At 49.0% G+C, this 21,878-nt stretch overlaps 18 non-coding genes across 18 annotated transcripts; all 18 read right to left on the reverse strand.

Annotated features, from left to right (window-relative positions):
* Nucleotides 1-798: 798 nt before the first annotated feature.
* Nucleotides 799-871, reverse strand: TRNAA-UGC (transfer RNA alanine (anticodon UGC)). Its single transcript has one exon. It is a non-coding gene; the product is annotated as a tRNA-Ala (tRNA).
* Nucleotides 872-1,971: 1,100 nt separating this feature from the next.
* Nucleotides 1,972-2,044, reverse strand: TRNAA-UGC (transfer RNA alanine (anticodon UGC)). The gene has a single exon. It is a non-coding gene; the product is annotated as a tRNA-Ala (tRNA).
* A 1,100-nt stretch (nt 2,045-3,144) lies between these two features.
* TRNAA-UGC (transfer RNA alanine (anticodon UGC)) lies at nt 3,145-3,217 on the reverse strand. The gene has a single exon. It is a non-coding gene; the product is annotated as a tRNA-Ala (tRNA).
* Nucleotides 3,218-4,317: 1,100 nt separating this feature from the next.
* On the reverse strand, nt 4,318-4,390 carry TRNAA-UGC (transfer RNA alanine (anticodon UGC)). Its single transcript has one exon. It is a non-coding gene; the product is annotated as a tRNA-Ala (tRNA).
* A 1,100-nt stretch (nt 4,391-5,490) lies between these two features.
* On the reverse strand, nt 5,491-5,563 carry TRNAA-UGC (transfer RNA alanine (anticodon UGC)). The gene has a single exon. It is a non-coding gene; the product is annotated as a tRNA-Ala (tRNA).
* A 1,100-nt stretch (nt 5,564-6,663) lies between these two features.
* On the reverse strand, nt 6,664-6,736 carry TRNAA-UGC (transfer RNA alanine (anticodon UGC)). The gene has a single exon. It is a non-coding gene; the product is annotated as a tRNA-Ala (tRNA).
* Nucleotides 6,737-7,836: 1,100 nt separating this feature from the next.
* Nucleotides 7,837-7,909, reverse strand: TRNAA-UGC (transfer RNA alanine (anticodon UGC)). The gene has a single exon. It is a non-coding gene; the product is annotated as a tRNA-Ala (tRNA).
* A 1,100-nt stretch (nt 7,910-9,009) lies between these two features.
* TRNAA-UGC (transfer RNA alanine (anticodon UGC)) lies at nt 9,010-9,082 on the reverse strand. Its single transcript has one exon. It is a non-coding gene; the product is annotated as a tRNA-Ala (tRNA).
* Nucleotides 9,083-10,182: 1,100 nt separating this feature from the next.
* TRNAA-UGC (transfer RNA alanine (anticodon UGC)) lies at nt 10,183-10,255 on the reverse strand. The gene has a single exon. It is a non-coding gene; the product is annotated as a tRNA-Ala (tRNA).
* A 1,100-nt stretch (nt 10,256-11,355) lies between these two features.
* Nucleotides 11,356-11,428, reverse strand: TRNAA-UGC (transfer RNA alanine (anticodon UGC)). The gene has a single exon. It is a non-coding gene; the product is annotated as a tRNA-Ala (tRNA).
* A 1,100-nt stretch (nt 11,429-12,528) lies between these two features.
* On the reverse strand, nt 12,529-12,601 carry TRNAA-UGC (transfer RNA alanine (anticodon UGC)). Its single transcript has one exon. It is a non-coding gene; the product is annotated as a tRNA-Ala (tRNA).
* A 1,100-nt stretch (nt 12,602-13,701) lies between these two features.
* TRNAA-UGC (transfer RNA alanine (anticodon UGC)) lies at nt 13,702-13,774 on the reverse strand. The gene has a single exon. It is a non-coding gene; the product is annotated as a tRNA-Ala (tRNA).
* A 1,100-nt stretch (nt 13,775-14,874) lies between these two features.
* TRNAA-UGC (transfer RNA alanine (anticodon UGC)) lies at nt 14,875-14,947 on the reverse strand. Its single transcript has one exon. It is a non-coding gene; the product is annotated as a tRNA-Ala (tRNA).
* A 1,100-nt stretch (nt 14,948-16,047) lies between these two features.
* Nucleotides 16,048-16,120, reverse strand: TRNAA-UGC (transfer RNA alanine (anticodon UGC)). Its single transcript has one exon. It is a non-coding gene; the product is annotated as a tRNA-Ala (tRNA).
* Nucleotides 16,121-17,220: 1,100 nt separating this feature from the next.
* Nucleotides 17,221-17,293, reverse strand: TRNAA-UGC (transfer RNA alanine (anticodon UGC)). Its single transcript has one exon. It is a non-coding gene; the product is annotated as a tRNA-Ala (tRNA).
* Nucleotides 17,294-18,393: 1,100 nt separating this feature from the next.
* TRNAA-UGC (transfer RNA alanine (anticodon UGC)) lies at nt 18,394-18,466 on the reverse strand. Its single transcript has one exon. It is a non-coding gene; the product is annotated as a tRNA-Ala (tRNA).
* A 1,100-nt stretch (nt 18,467-19,566) lies between these two features.
* On the reverse strand, nt 19,567-19,639 carry TRNAA-UGC (transfer RNA alanine (anticodon UGC)). The gene has a single exon. It is a non-coding gene; the product is annotated as a tRNA-Ala (tRNA).
* Nucleotides 19,640-20,739: 1,100 nt separating this feature from the next.
* TRNAA-UGC (transfer RNA alanine (anticodon UGC)) lies at nt 20,740-20,812 on the reverse strand. Its single transcript has one exon. It is a non-coding gene; the product is annotated as a tRNA-Ala (tRNA).
* Between the last annotated feature and the right edge of the window lie 1,066 nt (nt 20,813-21,878).

The raw sequence follows: 21,878 nt of genomic DNA on the forward strand, positions 1-21,878 counted from the left end.
GAATTGAGAAGGTGCTTGCCTGCTGTTTAAGGCCACTTGCACGCTGCTTGGAGCCAAAGGCCCAGCTTTGGAGTGCATTTGTCATTTTTACCAGATGGACATATTTTCCAATAGAGCGTCAGAATACTAAACAGGGAAGATTGAGGTCTGGAAACGGAGTCCACTTTCCAACGTGTGTCCCATAAAGCGGAAGTGTCCAGCCGAGTGCAAGCAGGTGCAGGTTGCACGCGTGTTATGGGACAGTGCAGCTTTGGACGTGATCCAATGCTCCTGTAGTTATCAGTGGGCCAGTACAGGTGACACCAGTGAGAGAAGAGGAAAAGAAAGAACTCTCGAGCTGTTGGCTGAGCGGCCCCAGTGGCCTTATGGATAAGGCAGTGGCCTACTTAAACCAAGGATCGTGGGTTCGAGTCCCATCAGGGGTGGATCCTGGAATTTTGTTCAAACTTCTGCCAAAGTTATATGCGGGAGTAGAGGGTGGGTGCAGGCTATTATTTTGCTGGGGGGCGCTGTGTAGTCCCGAACGTGCCTGCTGGTCGGAGACTTTAAATGCCGGCCCCATAGACCCGAGAGCTGAATAGAGAAGGTGCTTGCTTCTCATTTTATTTCTCTCTGTTGCATAGTTTCACGCCAGCTGCCAGCCTTGGTGCAGAAATGTGTAACGTTTTGGCATAGTAGAAAATGGACGGAAGACTTTTGGGATGATAGTAAACACCCTGAAGCCAGCAGCGCATGCCTCATTTGCGAGGATTTAAGAGTTTTGAATAAAAAAAGTCAAATGAAAGAAAAGTTTCTTGCTGGAGAATGCGGGCATCGATCCCGCTACCTCTCGCATGCAAAGCGAGCGCTCTACCATCTGAGCTAATTCCCCTTCTGAGCAAATGATCTTAAAGGACAGCTTAGTCTTTATCTCGCACTTGCTTGGCTGTCCAGGGACCTGTAGTGCATAAAGTCGCTTCTCTTCATCTGCCAGGGGAAAAATCACAATGTCACCTTTTTGCCCAAAACAAAAAGTAATGGAGCTACAAATAAAGCTGCAGATGGCCATCCATTGCAATGAAGATTGGCCAACTAGGTCTTAATAGCAGAGTGACTCCACTGCCACGCCCTTTCACGCTGGACCTGCGCTTGTGATCAAGAGGCTGCACACCAACCCCATAGACCCGAGAGCTGAATTGAGAAGGTGCTTGCCTGCTGTTTAAGGCCACTTGCACGCTGCTTGGAGCCAAAGGCCCAGCTTTGGAGTGCATTTGTCATTTTTACCAGATGGACATATTTTCCAATAGAGCGTCAGAATACTAAACAGGGAAGATTGAGGTCTGGAAACGGAGTCCACTTTCCAACGTGTGTCCCATAATGCGGAAGTGTCCAGCCGAGTGCAAGCAGGTGCAGGTTGCACGCGTGTTATGGGACAGTGCAGCTTTGGACGTGATCCAATGCTCCTGTAGTTATCAGTGGGCCAGTACAGGTGACACCAGTGAGAGAAGAGGAAAAGAAAGAACTCTCGAGCTGTTGGCTGAGCGGCCCCAGTGGCCTTATGGATAAGGCAGTGGCCTACTTAAACCAAGGATCGTGGGTTCGAGTCCCATCAGGGGTGGATCCTGGAATTTTGTTCAAACTTCTGCCAAAGTTATATGCGGGAGTAGAGGGTGGGTGCAGGCTATTATTTTGCTGGGGGGCGCTGTGTAGTCCCGAACGTGCCCTGCTGGTCGGAGACTTTAAATGCCGGCCCCATAGACCCGAGAGCTGAATAGAGAAGGTGCTTGCTTCTCATTTTATTTCTCTCTGTTGCATAGTTTCACGCGAGCTGCCAGCCTTGGTGCAGAAATGTGTAACGTTTTGGCATAGTAGAAAATGGACGGAAGACTTTTGGGATGATAGTAAACACCCTGAAGCCAGCAGCGCATGCCTCATTTGCGAGGATTTAAGAGTTTTGAATAAAAAAAGTCAAATGAAAGAAAAGTTTCTTGCTGGAGAATGCGGGCATCGATCCCGCTACCTCTCGCATGCAAAGCGAGCGCTCTACCATCTGAGCTAATTCCCCTTCTGAGCGAATGATCTTAAAGGACAGCTTAGTCTTTATCTCGCACTTGCTTGGCTGTCCAGGGACCTGTAGTGCATAAAGTCGCTTCTCTTCATCTGCCAGGGGAAAAATCACAATGTCACCTTTTTGCCCAAAACAAAAAGTAATGGAGCTACAAATAAAGCTGCAGATGGCCATCCATTGCAATGAAGATTGGCCAACTAGGTCTTAATAGCAGAGTGACTCCACTGCCACGCCCTTTCACGCTGGACCTGCGCTTGTGATCAAGAGGCTGCACACCAACCCCATAGACCTGAGAGCTGAATTGAGAAGGTGCTTGCCTGCTGTTTAAGGCCACTTGCACGCTGCTTGGAGCCAAAGGCCCAGCTTTGGAGTGCATTTGTCATTTTTACCAGATGGACATATTTTCCAATAGAGCGTCAGAATACTAAACAGGGAAGATTGAGGTCTGGAAACGGAGTCCACTTTCCAACGTGTGTCCCATAATGCGGAAGTGTCCAGCCGAGTGCAAGCAGGTGCAGGTTGCACGCGTGTTATGGGACAGTGCAGCTTTGGACGTGATCCAATGCTCCTGTAGTTATCAGTGGGCCAGTACAGGTGACACCAGTGAGAGAAGAGGAAAAGAAAGAACTCTCCAGCTGTTGGCTGAGCGGCCCCAGTGGCCTTATGGATAAGGCAGTGGCCTACTTAAACCAAGGATCGTGGGTTCGAGTCCCATCAGGGGTGGATCCTGGAATTTTGTTCAAACTTCTGCCAAAGTTATATGCGGGAGTAGAGGGTGGGTGCAGGCTATTATTTTGCTGGGGGGCGCTGTGTAGTCCCGAACGTGCCCTGCTGGTCGGAGACTTTAAATGCCGGCCCCATAGACCCGAGAGCTGAATAGAGAAGGTGCTTGCTTCTCATTTTATTTCTCTCTGTTGCATAGTTTCACGCCAGCTGCCAGCCTTGGTGCAGAAATGTGTAACGTTTTGGCATAGTAGAAAATGGACGGAAGACTTTTGGGATGATAGTAAACACCCTGAAGCCAGCAGCGCATGCCTCATTTGCGAGGATTTAAGAGTTTTGAATAAAAAAAGTCAAATGAAAGAAAAGTTTCTTGCTGGAGAATGCGGGCATCGATCCCGCTACCTCTCGCATGCAAAGCGAGCGCTCTACCATCTGAGCTAATTCCCCTTCTGAGCAAATGATCTTAAAGGACAGCTTAGTCTTTATCTCGCACTTGCTTGGCTGTCCAGGGACCTGTAGTGCATAAAGTCGCTTCTCTTCATCTGCCAGGGGAAAAATCACAATGTCACCTTTTTGCCCAAAACAAAAAGTAATGGAGCTACAAATAAAGCTGCAGATGGCCATCCATTGCAATGAAGATTGGCCAACTAGGTCTTAATAGCAGAGTGACTCCACTGCCACGCCCTTTCACGCTGGACCTGCGCTTGTGATCAAGAGGCTGCACACCAACCCCATAGACCCGAGAGCTGAATTGAGAAGGTGCTTGCCTGCTGTTTAAGGCCACTTGCACGCTGCTTGGAGCCAAAGGCCCAGCTTTGGAGTGCATTTGTCATTTTTACCAGATGGACATATTTTCCAATAGAGCGTCAGAATACTAAACAGGGAAGATTGAGGTCTGGAAACGGAGTCCACTTTCCAACGTGTGTCCCATAAAGCGGAAGTGTCCAGCCGAGTGCAAGCAGGTGCAGGTTGCACGCGTGTTATGGGACAGTGCAGCTTTGGACGTGATCCAATGCTCCTGTAGTTATCAGTGGGCCAGTACAGGTGACACCAGTGAGAGAAGAGGAAAAGAAAGAACTCTCAAGCTGTTGGCTGAGCGGCCCCAGTGGCCTTATGGATAAGGCAGTGGCCTACTTAAACCAAGGATCGTGGGTTCGAGTCCCATCAGGGGTGGATCCTGGAATTTTGTTCAAACTTCTGCCAAAGTTATATGCGGGAGTAGAGGGTGGGTGCAGGCTATTATTTTGCTGGGGGGCGCTGTGTAGTCCCGAACGTGCCCTGCTGGTCGGAGACTTTAAATGCCGGCCCCATAGACCCGAGAGCTGAATGGAGAAGGTGCTTGCTTCTCATTTTATTTCTCTCTGTTGCATAGTTTCACGCCAGCTGCCAGCCTTGGTGCAGAAATGTGTAACGTTTTGGCATAGTAGAAAATGGACGGAAGACTTTTGGGATGATAGTAAACACCCTGAAGCCAGCAGCGCATGCCTCATTTGCGAGGATTTAAGAGTTTTGAATAAAAAAAGTCAAATGAAAGAAAAGTTTCTTGCTGGAGAATGCGGGCATCGATCCCGCTACCTCTCGCATGCAAAGCGAGCGCTCTACCATCTGAGCTAATTCCCCTTCTGAGCGAATGATCTTAAAGGACAGCTTAGTCTTTATCTCGCACTTTCTTGGCTGTCCACGGACCTGTAGTGCATAAAGTCGCTTCTCTTCATCTGCCAGGGGAAAAATCACAATGTCACCTTTTTGCCCAAAACAAAAAGTAATGGAGCTACAAATAAAGCTGCAGATGGCCATCCATTGCAATGAAGATTGGCCAACTAGGTCTTAATAGCAGAGTGACTCCACTGCCACGCCCTTTCACGCTGGACCTGCGCTTGTGATCAAGAGGCTGCACACCAACCCCATAGACCTGAGAGCTGAATTGAGAAGGTGCTTGCCTGCTGTTTAAGGCCACTTGCACGCTGCTTGGAGCCAAAGGCCCAGCTTTGGAGTGCATTTGTCATTTTTACCAGATGGACATATTTTCCAATAGAGCGTCAGAATACTAAACAGGGAAGATTGAGGTCTGGAAACGGAGTCCACTTTCCAACGTGTGTCCCATAATGCGGAAGTGTCCAGCCGAGTGCAAGCAGGTGCAGGTTGCACGCGTGTTATGGGACAGTGCAGCTTTGGACGTGATCCAATGCTCCTGTAGTTATCAGTGGGCCAGTACAGGTGACACCAGTGAGAGAAGAGGAAAAGAAAGAACTCTCCAGCTGTTGGCTGAGCGGCCCCAGTGGCCTTATGGATAAGGCAGTGGCCTACTTAAACCAAGGATCGTGGGTTCGAGTCCCATCAGGGGTGGATCCTGGAATTTTGTTCAAACTTCTGCCAAAGTTATATGCGGGAGTAGAGGGTGGGTGCAGGCTATTATTTTGCTGGGGGGCGCTGTGTAATCCCGAACGTGCCCTGCTGGTCGGAGACTTTAAATGCCGGCCCCATAGACCCGAGAGCTGAATAGAGAAGGTGCTTGCTTCTCATTTTATTTCTCTCTGTTGCATAGTTTCACGCCAGCTGCCAGCCTTGGTGCAGAAATGTGTAACGTTTTGGCATAGTAGAAAATGGACGGAAGACTTTTGGGATGATAGTAAACACCCTGAAGCCAGCAGCGCATGCCTCATTTGCGAGGATTTAAGAGTTTTGAATAAAAAAAGTCAAATGAAAGAAAAGTTTCTTGCTGGAGAATGCGGGCATCGATCCCGCTACCTCTCGCATGCAAAGCGAGCGCTCTACCATCTGAGCTAATTCCCCTTCTGAGCGAATGATCTTAAAGGACAGCTTAGTCTTTATCTCGCACTTGCTTGGCTGTCCAGGGACCTGTAGTGCATAAAGTCGCTTCTCTTCATCTGCCAGGGGAAAAATCACAATGTCACCTTTTTGCCCAAAACAAAAAGTAATGGAGCTACAAATAAAGCTGCAGATGGCCATCCATTGCAATGAAGATTGGCCAACTAGGTCTTAATAGCAGAGTGACTCCACTGCCACGCCCTTTCACGCTGGACCTGCGCTTGTGATCAAGAGGCTGCACACCAACCCCATAGACCTGAGAGCTGAATTGAGAAGGTGCTTGCCTGCTGTTTAAGGCCACTTGCACGCTGCTTGGAGCCAAAGGCCCAGCTTTGGAGTGCATTTGTCATTTTTACCAGATGGACATATTTTCCAATAGAGCGTCAGAATACTAAACAGGGAAGATTGAGGTCTGGAAACGGAGTCCACTTTCCAACGTGTGTCCCATAATGCGGAAGTGTCCAGCCGAGTGCAAGCAGGTGCAGGTTGCACGCGTGTTATGGGACAGTGCAGCTTTGGACGTGATCCAATGCTCCTGTAGTTATCAGTGGGCCAGTACAGGTGACACCAGTGAGAGAAGAGGAAAAGAAAGAACTCTCCAGCTGTTGGCTGAGCGGCCCCAGTGGCCTTATGGATAAGGCAGTGGCCTACTTAAACCAAGGATCGTGGGTTCGAGTCCCATCAGGGGTGGATCCTGGAATTTTGTTCAAACTTCTGCCAAAGTTATATGCGGGAGTAGAGGGTGGGTGCAGGCTATTATTTTGCTGGGGGGCGCTGTGTAGTCCCGAACGTGCCCTGCTGGTCGGAGACTTTAAATGCCGGCCCCATAGACCCGAGAGCTGAATAGAGAAGGTGCTTGCTTCTCATTTTATTTCTCTCTGTTGCATAGTTTCACGCCAGCTGCCAGCCTTGGTGCAGAAATGTGTAACGTTTTGGCATAGTAGAAAATGGACGGAAGACTTTTGGGATGATAGTAAACACCCTGAAGCCAGCAGCGCATGCCTCATTTGCGAGGATTTAAGAGTTTTGAATAAAAAAAGTCAAATGAAAGAAAAGTTTCTTGCTGGAGAATGCGGGCATCGATCCCGCTACCTCTCGCATGCAAAGCGAGCGCTCTACCATCTGAGCTAATTCCCCTTCTGAGCAAATGATCTTAAAGGACAGCTTAGTCTTTATCTCGCACTTGCTTGGCTGTCCAGGGACCTGTAGTGCATAAAGTCGCTTCTCTTCATCTGCCAGGGGAAAAATCACAATGTCACCTTTTTGCCCAAAACAAAAAGTAATGGAGCTACAAATAAAGCTGCAGATGGCCATCCATTGCAATGAAGATTGGCCAACTAGGTCTTAATAGCAGAGTGACTCCACTGCCACGCCCTTTCACGCTGGACCTGCGCTTGTGATCAAGAGGCTGCACACCAACCCCATAGACCCGAGAGCTGAATTGAGAAGGTGCTTGCCTGCTGTTTAAGGCCACTTGCACGCTGCTTGGAGCCAAAGGCCCAGCTTTGGAGTGCATTTGTCATTTTTACCAGATGGACATATTTTCCAATAGAGCGTCAGAATACTAAACAGGGAAGATTGAGGTCTGGAAACGGAGTCCACTTTCCAACGTGTGTCCCATAAAGCGGAAGTGTCCAGCCGAGTGCAAGCAGGTGCAGGTTGCACGCGTGTTATGGGACAGTGCAGCTTTGGACGTGATCCAATGCTCCTGTAGTTATCAGTGGGCCAGTACAGGTGACACCAGTGAGAGAAGAGGAAAAGAAAGAACTCTCAAGCTGTTGGCTGAGCGGCCCCAGTGGCCTTATGGATAAGGCAGTGGCCTACTTAAACCAAGGATCGTGGGTTCGAGTCCCATCAGGGGTGGATCCTGGAATTTTGTTCAAACTTCTGCCAAAGTTATATGCGGGAGTAGAGGGTGGGTGCAGGCTATTATTTTGCTGGGGGGCGCTGTGTAGTCCCGAACGTGCCCTGCTGGTCGGAGACTTTAAATGCCGGCCCCATAGACCCGAGAGCTGAATGGAGAAGGTGCTTGCTTCTCATTTTATTTCTCTCTGTTGCATAGTTTCACGCCAGCTGCCAGCCTTGGTGCAGAAATGTGTAACGTTTTGGCATAGTAGAAAATGGACGGAAGACTTTTGGGATGATAGTAAACACCCTGAAGCCAGCAGCGCATGCCTCATTTGCGAGGATTTAAGAGTTTTGAATAAAAAAAGTCAAATGAAAGAAAAGTTTCTTGCTGGAGAATGCGGGCATCGATCCCGCTACCTCTCGCATGCAAAGCGAGCGCTCTACCATCTGAGCTAATTCCCCTTCTGAGCGAATGATCTTAAAGGACAGCTTAGTCTTTATCTCGCACTTTCTTGGCTGTCCACGGACCTGTAGTGCATAAAGTCGCTTCTCTTCATCTGCCAGGGGAAAAATCACAATGTCACCTTTTTGCCCAAAACAAAAAGTAATGGAGCTACAAATAAAGCTGCAGATGGCCATCCATTGCAATGAAGATTGGCCAACTAGGTCTTAATAGCAGAGTGACTCCACTGCCACGCCCTTTCACGCTGGACCTGCGCTTGTGATCAAGAGGCTGCACACCAACCCCATAGACCTGAGAGCTGAATTGAGAAGGTGCTTGCCTGCTGTTTAAGGCCACTTGCACGCTGCTTGGAGCCAAAGGCCCAGCTTTGGAGTGCATTTGTCATTTTTACCAGATGGACATATTTTCCAATAGAGCGTCAGAATACTAAACAGGGAAGATTGAGGTCTGGAAACGGAGTCCACTTTCCAACGTGTGTCCCATAATGCGGAAGTGTCCAGCCGAGTGCAAGCAGGTGCAGGTTGCACGCGTGTTATGGGACAGTGCAGCTTTGGACGTGATCCAATGCTCCTGTAGTTATCAGTGGGCCAGTACAGGTGACACCAGTGAGAGAAGAGGAAAAGAAAGAACTCTCCAGCTGTTGGCTGAGCGGCCCCAGTGGCCTTATGGATAAGGCAGTGGCCTACTTAAACCAAGGATCGTGGGTTCGAGTCCCATCAGGGGTGGATTCTGGAATTTTGTTCAAACTTCTGCCAAAGTTATATGCGGGAGTAGAGGGTGGGTGCAGGCTATTATTTTGCTGGGGGGCGCTGTGTAGTCCCGAACGTGCCCTGCTGGTCGGAGACTTTAAATGCCGGCCCCATAGACCCGAGAGCTGAATAGAGAAGGTGCTTGCTTCTCATTTTATTTCTCTCTGTTGCATAGTTTCACGCCAGCTGCCAGCCTTGGTGCAGAAATGTGTAACGTTTTGGCATAGTAGAAAATGGACGGAAGACTTTTGGGATGATAGTAAACACCCTGAAGCCAGCAGCGCATGCCTCATTTGCGAGGATTTAAGAGTTTTGAATAAAAAAAGTCAAATGAAAGAAAAGTTTCTTGCTGGAGAATGCGGGCATCGATCCCGCTACCTCTCGCATGCAAAGCGAGCGCTCTACCATCTGAGCTAATTCCCCTTCTGAGCGAATGATCTTAAAGGACAGCTTAGTCTTTATCTCGCACTTGCTTGGCTGTCCAGGGACCTGTAGTGCATAAAGTCGCTTCTCTTCATCTGCCAGGGGAAAAATCACAATGTCACCTTTTTGCCCAAAACAAAAAGTAATGGAGCTACAAATAAAGCTGCAGATGGCCATCCATTGCAATGAAGATTGGCCAACTAGGTCTTAATAGCAGAGTGACTCCACTGCCACGCCCTTTCACGCTGGACCTGCGCTTGTGATCAAGAGGCTGCACACCAACCCCATAGACCTGAGAGCTGAATTGAGAAGGTGCTTGCCTGCTGTTTAAGGCCACTTGCACGCTGCTTGGAGCCAAAGGCCCAGCTTTGGAGTGCATTTGTCATTTTTACCAGATGGACATATTTTCCAATAGAGCGTCAGAATACTAAACAGGGAAGATTGAGGTCTGGAAACGGAGTCCACTTTCCAACGTGTGTCCCATAATGCGGAAGTGTCCAGCCGAGTGCAAGCAGGTGCAGGTTGCACGCGTGTTATGGGACAGTGCAGCTTTGGACGTGATCCAATGCTCCTGTAGTTATCAGTGGGCCAGTACAGGTGACACCAGTGAGAGAAGAGGAAAAGAAAGAACTCTCCAGCTGTTGGCTGAGCGGCCCCAGTGGCCTTATGGATAAGGCAGTGGCCTACTTAAACCAAGGATCGTGGGTTCGAGTCCCATCAGGGGTGGATCCTGGAATTTTGTTCAAACTTCTGCCAAAGTTATATGCGGGAGTAGAGGGTGGGTGCAGGCTATTATTTTGCTGGGGGGCGCTGTGTAGTCCCGAACGTGCCCTGCTGGTCGGAGACTTTAAATGCCGGCCCCATAGACCCGAGAGCTGAATAGAGAAGGTGCTTGCTTCTCATTTTATTTCTCTCTGTTGCATAGTTTCACGCCAGCTGCCAGCCTTGGTGCAGAAATGTGTAACGTTTTGGCATAGTAGAAAATGGACGGAAGACTTTTGGGATGATAGTAAACACCCTGAAGCCAGCAGCGCATGCCTCATTTGCGAGGATTTAAGAGTTTTGAATAAAAAAAGTCAAATGAAAGAAAAGTTTCTTGCTGGAGAATGCGGGCATCGATCCCGCTACCTCTCGCATGCAAAGCGAGCGCTCTACCATCTGAGCTAATTCCCCTTCTGAGCAAATGATCTTAAAGGACAGCTTAGTCTTTATCTCGCACTTGCTTGGCTGTCCAGGGACCTGTAGTGCATAAAGTCGCTTCTCTTCATCTGCCAGGGGAAAAATCACAATGTCACCTTTTTGCCCAAAACAAAAAGTAATGGAGCTACAAATAAAGCTGCAGATGGCCATCCATTGCAATGAAGATTGGCCAACTAGGTCTTAATAGCAGAGTGACTCCACTGCCACGCCCTTTCACGCTGGACCTGCGCTTGTGATCAAGAGGCTGCACACCAACCCCATAGACCCGAGAGCTGAATTGAGAAGGTGCTTGCCTGCTGTTTAAGGCCACTTGCACGCTGCTTGGAGCCAAAGGCCCAGCTTTGGAGTGCATTTGTCATTTTTACCAGATGGACATATTTTCCAATAGAGCGTCAGAATACTAAACAGGGAAGATTGAGGTCTGGAAACGGAGTCCACTTTCCAACGTGTGTCCCATAAAGCGGAAGTGTCCAGCCGAGTGCAAGCAGGTGCAGGTTGCACGCGTGTTATGGGACAGTGCAGCTTTGGACGTGATCCAATGCTCCTGTAGTTATCAGTGGGCCAGTACAGGTGACACCAGTGAGAGAAGAGGAAAAGAAAGAACTCTCAAGCTGTTGGCTGAGCGGCCCCAGTGGCCTTATGGATAAGGCAGTGGCCTACTTAAACCAAGGATCGTGGGTTCGAGTCCCATCAGGGGTGGATCCTGGAATTTTGTTCAAACTTCTGCCAAAGTTATATGCGGGAGTAGAGGGTGGGTGCAGGCTATTATTTTGCTGGGGGGCGCTGTGTAGTCCCGAACGTGCCCTGCTGGTCGGAGACTTTAAATGCCGGCCCCATAGACCCGAGAGCTGAATGGAGAAGGTGCTTGCTTCTCATTTTATTTCTCTCTGTTGCATAGTTTCACGCCAGCTGCCAGCCTTGGTGCAGAAATGTGTAACGTTTTGGCATAGTAGAAAATGGACGGAAGACTTTTGGGATGATAGTAAACACCCTGAAGCCAGCAGCGCATGCCTCATTTGCAAGGATTTAAGAGTTTTGAATAAAAAAAGTCAAATGAAAGAAAAGTTTCTTGCTGGAGAATGCGGGCATCGATCCCGCTACCTCTCGCATGCAAAGCGAGCGCTCTACCATCTGAGCTAATTCCCCTTCTGAGCGAATGATCTTAAAGGACAGCTTAGTCTTTATCTCGCACTTGCTTGGCTGTCCACGGACCTGTAGTGCATAAAGTCGCTTCTCTTCATCTGCCAGGGGAAAAATCACAATGTCACCTTTTTGCCCAAAACAAAAAGTAATGGAGCTACAAATAAAGCTGCAGATGGCCATCCATTGCAATGAAGATTGGCCAACTAGGTCTTAATAGCAGAGTGACTCCACTGCCACGCCCTTTCACGCTGGACCTGCGCTTGTGATCAAGAGGCTGCACACCAACCCCATAGACCTGAGAGCTGAATTGAGAAGGTGCTTGCCTGCTGTTTAAGGCCACTTGCACGCTGCTTGGAGCCAAAGGCCCAGCTTTGGAGTGCATTTGTCATTTTTACCAGATGGACATATTTTCCAATAGAGCGTCAGAATACTAAACAGGGAAGATTGAGGTCTGGAAACGGAGTCCACTTTCCAACGTGTGTCCCATAATGCGGAAGTGTCCAGCCGAGTGCAAGCAGGTGCAGGTTGCACGCGTGTTATGGGACAGTGCAGCTTTGGACGTGATCCAATGCTCCTGTAGTTATCAGTGGGCCAGTACAGGTGACACCAGTGAGAGAAGAGGAAAAGAAAGAACTCTCCAGCTGTTGGCTGAGCGGCCCCAGTGGCCTTATGGATAAGGCAGTGGCCTACTTAAACCAAGGATCGTGGGTTCGAGTCCCATCAGGGGTGGATCCTGGAATTTTGTTCAAACTTCTGCCAAAGTTATATGCGGGAGTAGAGGGTGGGTGCAGGCTATTATTTTGCTGGGGGGCGCTGTGTAGTCCCGAACGTGCCCTGCTGGTCGGAGACTTTAAATGCCGGCCCCATAGACCCGAGAGCTGAATAGAGAAGGTGCTTGCTTCTCATTTTATTTCTCTCTGTTGCATAGTTTCACGCCAGCTGCCAGCCTTGGTGCAGAAATGTGTAACGTTTTGGCATAGTAGAAAATGGACGGAAGACTTTTGGGATGATAGTAAACACCCTGAAGCCAGCAGCGCATGCCTCATTTGCGAGGATTTAAGAGTTTTGAATAAAAAAAGTCAAATGAAAGAAAAGTTTCTTGCTGGAGAATGCGGGCATCGATCCCGCTACCTCTCGCATGCAAAGCGAGCGCTCTACCATCTGAGCTAATTCCCCTTCTGAGCGAATGATCTTAAAGGACAGCTTAGTCTTTATCTCGCACTTGCTTGGCTGTCCAGGGACCTGTAGTGCATAAAGTCGCTTCTCTTCATCTGCCAGGGGAAAAATCACAATGTCACCTTTTTGCCCAAAACAAAAAGTAATGGAGCTACAAATAAAGCTGCAGATGGCCATCCATTGCAATGAAGATTGGCCAACTAGGTCTTAATAGCAGAGTGACTCCACTGCCACGCCCTTTCACGCTGGACCTGCGCTTGTGATCAAGAGGCTGCACACCAACCCCATAGACCTGAGAGCTGAATTGAGAAGGTGCTTGCCTGCTGTTTAAGGCCACTTGCACGCTGCTTGGAGCCAAAGGCCCAGCTTTGGAGTGCATTTGTCATTTTTACCAGATGGACATATTTTCCAATAGAGCGTCAGAATACTAAACAGGGAAGATTGAGGTCTGGAAACGGAGTCCACTTTCCAACGTGTGTCCCATAATGCGGAAGTGTCCAGCCGAGTGCAAGCAGGTGCAGGTTGCACGCGTGTTATGGGACAGTGCAGCTTTGGACGTGATCCAATGCTCCTGTAGTTATCAGTGGGCCAGTACAGGTGACACCAGTGAGAGAAGAGGAAAAGAAAGAACTCTCCAGCTGTTGGCTGAGCGGCCCCAGTGGCCTTATGGATAAGGCAGTGGCCTACTTAAACCAAGGATCGTGGGTTCGAGTCCCATCAGGGGTGGATCCTGGAATTTTGTTCAAACTTCTGCCAAAGTTATATGCGGGAGTAGAGGGTGGGTGCAGGCTATTATTTTGCTGGGGGGCGCTGTGTAGTCCCGAACGTGCCCTGCTGGTCGGAGACTTTAAATGCCGGCCCCATAGACCCGAGAGCTGAATAGAGAAGGTGCTTGCTTCTCATTTTATTTCTCTCTGTTGCATAGTTTCACGCCAGCTGCCAGCCTTGGTGCAGAAATGTGTAACGTTTTGGCATAGTAGAAAATGGACGGAAGACTTTTGGGATGATAGTAAACACCCTGAAGCCAGCAGCGCATGCCTCATTTGCGAGGATTTAAGAGTTTTGAATAAAAAAAGTCAAATGAAAGAAAAGTTTCTTGCTGGAGAATGCGGGCATCGATCCCGCTACCTCTCGCATGCAAAGCGAGCGCTCTACCATCTGAGCTAATTCCCCTTCTGAGCGAATGATCTTAAAGGACAGCTTAGTCTTTATCTCGCACTTGCTTGGCTGTCCAGGGACCTGTAGTGCATAAAGTCGCTTCTCTTCATCTGCCAGGGGAAAAATCACAATGTCACCTTTTTGCCCAAAACAAAAAGTAATGGAGCTACAAATAAAGCTGCAGATGGCCATCCATTGCAATGAAGATTGGCCAACTAGGTCTTAATAGCAGAGTGACTCCACTGCCACGCCCTTTCACGCTGGACCTGCGCTTGTGATCAAGAGGCTGCACACCAACCCCATAGACCCGAGAGCTGAATTGAGAAGGTGCTTGCCTGCTGTTTAAGGCCACTTGCACGCTGCTTGGAGCCAAAGGCCCAGCTTTGGAGTGCATTTGTCATTTTTACCAGATGGACATATTTTCCAATAGAGCGTCAGAATACTAAACAGGGAAGATTGAGGTCTGGAAACGGAGTCCACTTTCCAACGTGTGTCCCATAAAGCGGAAGTGTCCAGCCGAGTGCAAGCAGGTGCAGGTTGCACGCGTGTTATGGGACAGTGCAGCTTTGGACGTGATCCAATGCTCCTGTAGTTATCAGTGGGCCAGTACAGGTGACACCAGTGAGAGAAGAGGAAAAGAAAGAACTCTCAAGCTGTTGGCTGAGCGGCCCCAGTGGCCTTATGGATAAGGCAGTGGCCTACTTAAACCAAGGATCGTGGGTTCGAGTCCCATCAGGGGTGGATCCTGGAATTTTGTTCAAACTTCTGCCAAAGTTATATGCGGGAGTAGAGGGTGGGTGCAGGCTATTATTTTGCTGGGGGGCGCTGTGTAGTCCCGAACGTGCCCTGCTGGTCGGAGACTTTAAATGCCGGCCCCATAGACCCGAGAGCTGAATGGAGAAGGTGCTTGCTTCTCATTTTATTTCTCTCTGTTGCATAGTTTCACGCCAGCTGCCAGCCTTGGTGCAGAAATGTGTAACGTTTTGGCATAGTAGAAAATGGACGGAAGACTTTTGGGATGATAGTAAACACCCTGAAGCCAGCAGCGCATGCCTCATTTGCGAGGATTTAAGAGTTTTGAATAAAAAAAGTCAAATGAAAGAAAAGTTTCTTGCTGGAGAATGCGGGCATCGATCCCGCTACCTCTCGCATGCAAAGCGAGCGCTCTACCATCTGAGCTAATTCCCCTTCTGAGCGAATGATCTTAAAGGACAGCTTAGTCTTTATCTCGCACTTGCTTGGCTGTCCAGGGACCTGTAGTGCATAAAGTCGCTTCTCTTCATCTGCCAGGGGAAAAATCACAATGTCACCTTTTTGCCCAAAACAAAAAGTAATGGAGCTACAAATAAAGCTGCAGATGGCCATCCATTGCAATGAAGATTGGCCAACTAGGTCTTAATAGCAGAGTGACTCCACTGCCACGCCCTTTCACGCTGGACCTGCGCTTGTGATCAAGAGGCTGCACACCAACCCCATAGACCCGAGAGCTGAATTGAGAAGGTGCTTGCCTGCTGTTTAAGGCCACTTGCACGCTGCTTGGAGCCAAAGGCCCAGCTTTGGAGTGCATTTGTCATTTTTACCAGATGGACATATTTTCCAATAGAGCGTCAGAATACTAAACAGGGAAGATTGAGGTCTGGAAACGGAGTCCACTTTCCAACGTGTGTCCCATAATGCGGAAGTGTCCAGCCGAGTGCAAGCAGGTGCAGGTTGCACGCGTGTTATGGGACAGTGCAGCTTTGGACGTGATCCAATGCTCCTGTAGTTATCAGTGGGCCAGTACAGGTGACACCAGTGAGAGAAGAGGAAAAGAAAGAACTCTCGAGTTGTTGGCTGAGCGGCCCCAGTGGCCTTATGGATAAGGCAGTGGCCTACTTAAACCAAGGATCGTGGGTTCGAGTCCCATCAGGGGTGGATCCTGGAATTTTGTTCAAACTTCTGCCAAAGTTATATGCGGGAGTAGAGGGTGGGTGCAGGCTATTATTTTGCTGGGGGGCGCTGTGTAGTCCCGAACGTGCCCTGCTGGTCGGAGACTTTAAATGCCGGCCCCATAGACCCGAGAGCTGAATAGAGAAGGTGCTTGCTTCTCATTTTATTTCTCTCTGTTGCATAGTTTCACGCCAGCTGCCAGCCTTGGTGCAGAAATGTGTAACGTTTTGGCATAGTAGAAAATGGACGGAAGACTTTTGGGATGATAGTAAACACCCTGAAGCCAGCAGCGCATGCCTCATTTGCGAGGATTTAAGAGTTTTGAATAAAAAAAGTCAAATGAAAGAAAAGTTTCTTGCTGGAGAATGCGGGCATCGATCCCGCTACCTCTCGCATGCAAAGCGAGCGCTCTACCATCTGAGCTAATTCCCCTTCCGAGCAAGTGATCTTAAAGGACAGCTTAGTCTTTATCTCGCACTTGCTTGGCTGTCCAGGGACCTGTAGTGCATAAAGTCGCTTCTCTTCATCTGCCAGGGGAAAAATCACAATGTCACCTTTTTGCCCAAAACAAAAAGTAATGGAGCTACAAATAAAGCTGCAGATGGCCATCCATTGCAATGAAGATTGGCCAACTAGGTCTTAATAGCAGAGTGACTCCACTGCCACGCCCTTTCACGCTGGACCTGCGCTTGTGATCAAGAGGCTGCACACCAACCCCATAGACCCGAGAGCTGAATTGAGAAGGTGCTTGCCTGCTGTTTAAGGCCACTTGCACGCTGCTTGGAGCCAAAGGCCCAGCTTTGGAGTGCATTTGTCATTTTTACCAGATGGACATATTTTCCAATAGAGCGTCAGAATACTAAACAGGGAAGATTGAGGTCTGGAAACGGAGTCCACTTTCCAACGTGTGTCCCATAATGCGGAAGTGTCCAGCCGAGTGCAAGCAGGTGCAGGTTGCACGCGTGTTATGGGACAGTGCAGCTTTGGACGTGATCCAATGCTCCTGTAGTTATCAGTGGGCCAGTACAGGTGACACCAGTGAGAGAAGAGGAAAAGAAAGAACTCTCGAGTTGTTGGCTGAGCGGCCCCAGTGGCCTTATGTATAAGGCAGTGGCCTACTTAAACCAAGGATCGTGGGTTCGAGTCCCATCAGGGGTGGATCCTGGAATTTTGTTCAAACTTCTGCCAAAGTTATATGCGGGAGTAGAGGGTGGGTGCAGGCTATTATTTTGCTGGGGGGCGCTGTGTAGTCCCGAACGTGCCCTGCTGGTCGGAGACTTTAAATGCCGGCCCCATAGACCCGAGAGCTGAATAGAGAAGGTGCTTGCTTCTCATTTTATTTCTCTCTGTTGCATAGTTTCACGCCAGCTGCCAGCCTTGGTGCAGAAATGTGTAACGTTTTGGCATAGTAGAAAATGGACGGAAGACTTTTGGGATGATAGTAAACACCCTGAAGCCAGCAGCGCATGCCTCATTTGCGAGGATTTAAGAGTTTTGAATAAAAAAAGTCAAATGAAAGAAAAGTTTCTTGCTGGAGAATGCGGGCATCGATCCCGCTACCTCTCGCATGCAAAGCGAGCGCTCTACCATCTGAGCTAATTCCCCTTCTGAGCGAATGATCTTAAAGGACAGCTTAGTCTTTATCTCGCACTTGCTTGGCTGTCCAGGGACCTGTAGTGCATAAAGTCGCTTCTCTTCATCTGCCAGGGGAAAAATCACAATGTCACCTTTTTGCCCAAAACAAAAAGTAATGGAGCTACAAATAAAGCTGCAGATGGCCATCCATTGCAATGAAGATTGGCCAACTAGGTCTTAATAGCAGAGTGACTCCACTGCCACGCCCTTTCACGCTGGACCTGCGCTTGTGATCAAGAGGCTGCACACCAACCCCATAGACCTGAGAGCTGAATTGAGAAGGTGCTTGCCTGCTGTTTAAGGCCACTTGCACGCTGCTTGGAGCCAAAGGCCCAGCTTTGGAGTGCATTTGTCATTTTTACCAGATGGACATATTTTCCAATAGAGCGTCAGAATACTAAACAGGGAAGATTGAGGTCTGGAAACGGAGTCCACTTTCCAACGTGTGTCCCATAATGCGGAAGTGTCCAGCCGAGTGCAAGCAGGTGCAGGTTGCACGCGTGTTATGGGACAGTGCAGCTTTGGACGTGATCCAATGCTCCTGTAGTTATCAGTGGGCCAGTACAGGTGACACCAGTGAGAGAAGAGGAAAAGAAAGAACTCTCCAGCTGTTGGCTGAGCGGCCCCAGTGGCCTTATGGATAAGGCAGTGGCCTACTTAAACCAAGGATCGTGGGTTCGAGTCCCATCAGGGGTGGATCCTGGAATTTTGTTCAAACTTCTGCCAAAGTTATATGCGGGAGTAGAGGGTGGGTGCAGGCTATTATTTTGCTGGGGGGCGCTGTGTAGTCCCGAACGTGCCCTGCTGGTCGGAGACTTTAAATGCCGGCCCCATAGACCCGAGAGCTGAATAGAGAAGGTGCTTGCTTCTCATTTTATTTCTCTCTGTTGCATAGTTTCACGCCAGCTGCCAGCCTTGGTGCAGAAATGTGTAACGTTTTGGCATAGTAGAAAATGGACGGAAGACTTTTGGGATGATAGTAAACACCCTGAAGCCAGCAGCGCATGCCTCATTTGCGAGGATTTAAGAGTTTTGAATAAAAAAAGTCAAATGAAAGAAAAGTTTCTTGCTGGAGAATGCGGGCATCGATCCCGCTACCTCTCGCATGCAAAGCGAGCGCTCTACCATCTGAGCTAATTCCCCTTCTGAGCAAATGATCTTAAAGGACAGCTTAGTCTTTATCTCGCACTTGCTTGGCTGTCCAGGGACCTGTAGTGCATAAAGTCGCTTCTCTTCATCTGCCAGGGGAAAAATCACAATGTCACCTTTTTGCCCAAAACAAAAAGTAATGGAGCTACAAATAAAGCTGCAGATGGCCATCCATTGCAATGAAGATTGGCCAACTAGGTCTTAATAGCAGAGTGACTCCACTGCCACGCCCTTTCACGCTGGACCTGCGCTTGTGATCAAGAGGCTGCACACCAACCCCATAGACCCGAGAGCTGAATTGAGAAGGTGCTTGCCTGCTGTTTAAGGCCACTTGCACGCTGCTTGGAGCCAAAGGCCCAGCTTTGGAGTGCATTTGTCATTTTTACCAGATGGACATATTTTCCAATAGAGCGTCAGAATACTAAACAGGGAAGATTGAGGTCTGGAAACGGAGTCCACTTTCCAACGTGTGTCCCATAATGCGGAAGTGTCCAGCCGAGTGCAAGCAGGTGCAGGTTGCACTCGTGTTATGGGACAGTGCAGCTTTGGACGTGATCCAATGCTCCTGTAGTTATCAGTGGGCCAGTACAGGTGACACCAGTGAGAGAAGAGGAAAAGAAAGAACTCTCGAGTTGTTGGCTGAGCGGCCCCAGTGGCCTTATGGATAAGGCAGTGGCCTACTTAAACCAAGGATCGTGGGTTCGAGTCCCATCAGGGGTGGATCCTGGAATTTTGTTCAAACTTCTGCCAAAGTTATATGCGGGAGTAGAGGGTGGGTGCAGGCTATTATTTTGCTGGGGGGCGCTGTGTAGTCCCGAACGTGCCCTGCTGGTCGGAGACTTTAAATGCCGGCCCCATAGACCCGAGAGCTGAATAGAGAAGGTGCTTGCTTCTCATTTTATTTCTCTCTGTTGCATAGTTTCACGCCAGCTGCCAGCCTTGGTGCAGAAATGTGTAACGTTTTGGCATAGTAGAAAATGGACGGAAGACTTTTGGGATGATAGTAAACACCCTGAAGCCAGCAGCGCATGCCTCATTTGCGAGGATTTAAGAGTTTTGAATAAAAAAAGTCAAATGAAAGAAAAGTTTCTTGCTGGAGAATGCGGGCATCGATCCCGCTACCTCTCGCATGCAAAGCGAGCGCTCTACCATCTGAGCTAATTCCCCTTCCGAGCAAGTGATCTTAAAGGACAGCTTAGTCTTTATCTCGCACTTGCTTGGCTGTCCAGGGACCTGTAGTGCATAAAGTCGCTTCTCTTCATCTGCCAGGGGAAAAATCACAATGTCACCTTTTTGCCCAAAACAAAAAGTAATGGAGCTACAAATAAAGCTGCAGATGGCCATCCATTGCAATGAAGATTGGCCAACTAGGTCTTAATAGCAGAGTGACTCCACTGCCACGCCCTTTCACGCTGGACCTGCGCTTGTGATCAAGAGGCTGCACACCAACCCCATAGACCCGAGAGCTGAATTGAGAAGGTGCTTGCCTGCTGTTTAAGGCCACTTGCACGCTGCTTGGAGCCAAAGGCCCAGCTTTGGAGTGCATTTGTCATTTTTACCAGATGGACATATTTTCCAATAGAGCGTCAGAATACTAAACAGGGAAGATTGAGGTCTGGAAACGGAGTCCACTTTCCAACGTGTGTCCCATAATGCGGAAGTGTCCAGCCGAGTGCAAGCAGGTGCAGGTTGCACGCGTGTTATGGGACAGTGCAGCTTTGGACGTGATCCAATGCTCCTGTAGTTATCAGTGGGCCAGTACAGGTGACACCAGTGAGAGAAGAGGAAAAGAAAGAACTCTCGAGTTGTTGGCTGAGCGGCCCCAGTGGCCTTATGTATAAGGCAGTGGCCTACTTAAACCAAGGATCGTGGGTTCGAGTCCCATCAGGGGTGGATCCTGGAATTTTGTTCAAACTTCTGCCAAAGTTATATGCGGGAGTAGAGGGTGGGTGCAGGCTATTATTTTGCTGGGGGGCGCTGTGTAGTCCCGAACGTGCCCTGCTGGTCGGAGACTTTAAATGCCGGCCCCATAGACCCGAGAGCTGAATAGAGAAGGTGCTTGCTTCTCATTTTATTTCTCTCTGTTGCATAGTTTCACGCCAGCTGCCAGCCTTGGTGCAGAAATGTGTAACGTTTTGGCATAGTAGAAAATGGACGGAAGACTTTTGGGATGATAGTAAACACCCTGAAGCCAGCAGCGCATGCCTCATTTGCGAGGATTTAAGAGTTTTGAATAAAAAAAGTCAAATGAAAGAAAAGTTTCTTGCTGGAGAATGCGGGCATCGATCCCGCTACCTCTCGCATGCAAAGCGAGCGCTCTACCATCTGAGCTAATTCCCCTTCTGAGCGAATGATCTTAAAGGACAGCTTAGTCTTTATCTCGCACTTGCTTGGCTGTCCAGGGACCTGTAGTGCATAAAGTCGCTTCTCTTCATCTGCCAGGGGAAAAATCACAATGTCACCTTTTTGCCCAAAACAAAAAGTAATGGAGCTACAAATAAAGCTGCAGATGGCCATCCATTGCAATGAAGATTGGCCAACTAGGTCTTAATAGCAGAGTGACTCCACTGCCACGCCCTTTCACGCTGGACCTGCGCTTGTGATCAAGAGGCTGCACACCAACCCCATAGACCTGAGAGCTGAATTGAGAAGGTGCTTGCCTGCTGTTTAAGGCCACTTGCACGCTGCTTGGAGCCAAAGGCCCAGCTTTGGAGTGCATTTGTCATTTTTACCAGATGGACATATTTTCCAATAGAGCGTCAGAATACTAAACAGGGAAGATTGAGGTCTGGAAACGGAGTCCACTTTCCAACGTGTGTCCCATAATGCGGAAGTGTCCAGCCGAGTGCAAGCAGGTGCAGGTTGCACGCGTGTTATGGGACAGTGCAGCTTTGGACGTGATCCAATGCTCCTGTAGTTATCAGTGGGCCAGTACAGGTGACACCAGTGAGAGAAGAGGAAAAGAAAGAACTCTCCAGCTGTTGGCTGAGCGGCCCCAGTGGCCTTATGGATAAGGCAGTGGCCTACTTAAACCAAGGATCGTGGGTTCGAGTCCCATCAGGGGTGGATCCTGGAATTTTGTTCAAACTTCTGCCAAAGTTATATGCGGGAGTAGAGGGTGGGTGCAGGCTATTATTTTGCTGGGGGGCGCTGTGTAGTCCCGAACGTGCCCTGCTGGTCGGAGACTTTAAATGCCGGCCCCATAGACCCGAGAGCTGAATAGAGAAGGTGCTTGCTTCTCATTTTATTTCTCTCTGTTGCATAGTTTCACGCCAGCTGCCAGCCTTGGTGCAGAAATGTGTAACGTTTTGGCATAGTAGAAAATGGACGGAAGACTTTTGGGATGATAGTAAACACCCTGAAGCCAGCAGCGCATGCCTCATTTGCGAGGATTTAAGAGTTTTGA

The sequence above is a fragment of the Ambystoma mexicanum genome, chromosome 5q (assembly GCF_040938575.1).
Source record: "Ambystoma mexicanum isolate Mex_15411 chromosome 5q, UKY_AmexF1_1, whole genome shotgun sequence".
Lineage (NCBI taxonomy): Eukaryota > Metazoa > Chordata > Amphibia > Caudata > Ambystomatidae > Ambystoma > Ambystoma mexicanum.